The sequence below is a fragment of the Pristiophorus japonicus genome, chromosome 24, assembly GCF_044704955.1.
Source record: "Pristiophorus japonicus isolate sPriJap1 chromosome 24, sPriJap1.hap1, whole genome shotgun sequence".
Taxonomy (NCBI): domain Eukaryota; kingdom Metazoa; phylum Chordata; class Chondrichthyes; family Pristiophoridae; genus Pristiophorus; species Pristiophorus japonicus.
Genome location: NC_092000.1, coordinates 1,465,124 through 1,465,541, shown reverse-complemented (window position 1 = coordinate 1,465,541; position 418 = coordinate 1,465,124).

Here is a 418-nt window from a genome sequence, read left to right as displayed (position 1 = left end):
CAGCCCGAGCGCTCTCGCTGGCACGGGTTCAGATCGATCGTCTTCAGCTCGGCTTCATCCAACGGCTCCAACTTCTTGTCGATCTGAGAACGGAAATAGTCGTCAGGCTCTGGCCATCCCCACCTCCCCCCCCCCTGCCCCCACATCTCCCCAACTCCCCCCGCGCCCCCTCCCCCCCATCTCCCCCTGCCCCCACTCCATCCCCCCATCTCCCCCCGCGCCCCCTCCCCCCATCTCCCCCTGCCCCCACTCCATCCCCCCATCTCCCCCCGCGCCCCCTCCCCCCATCTCCCCCCGCCCCCACTCCATCTCCCCAACTCCCCCTCCCCCCATCTCCCCTGCCCCCACTCCATCTCCCCAACTCCCCCCGCGCCCCCTCCCCCCATCTCCCCTGCCCCCACTCCATCCCCCCATCTCC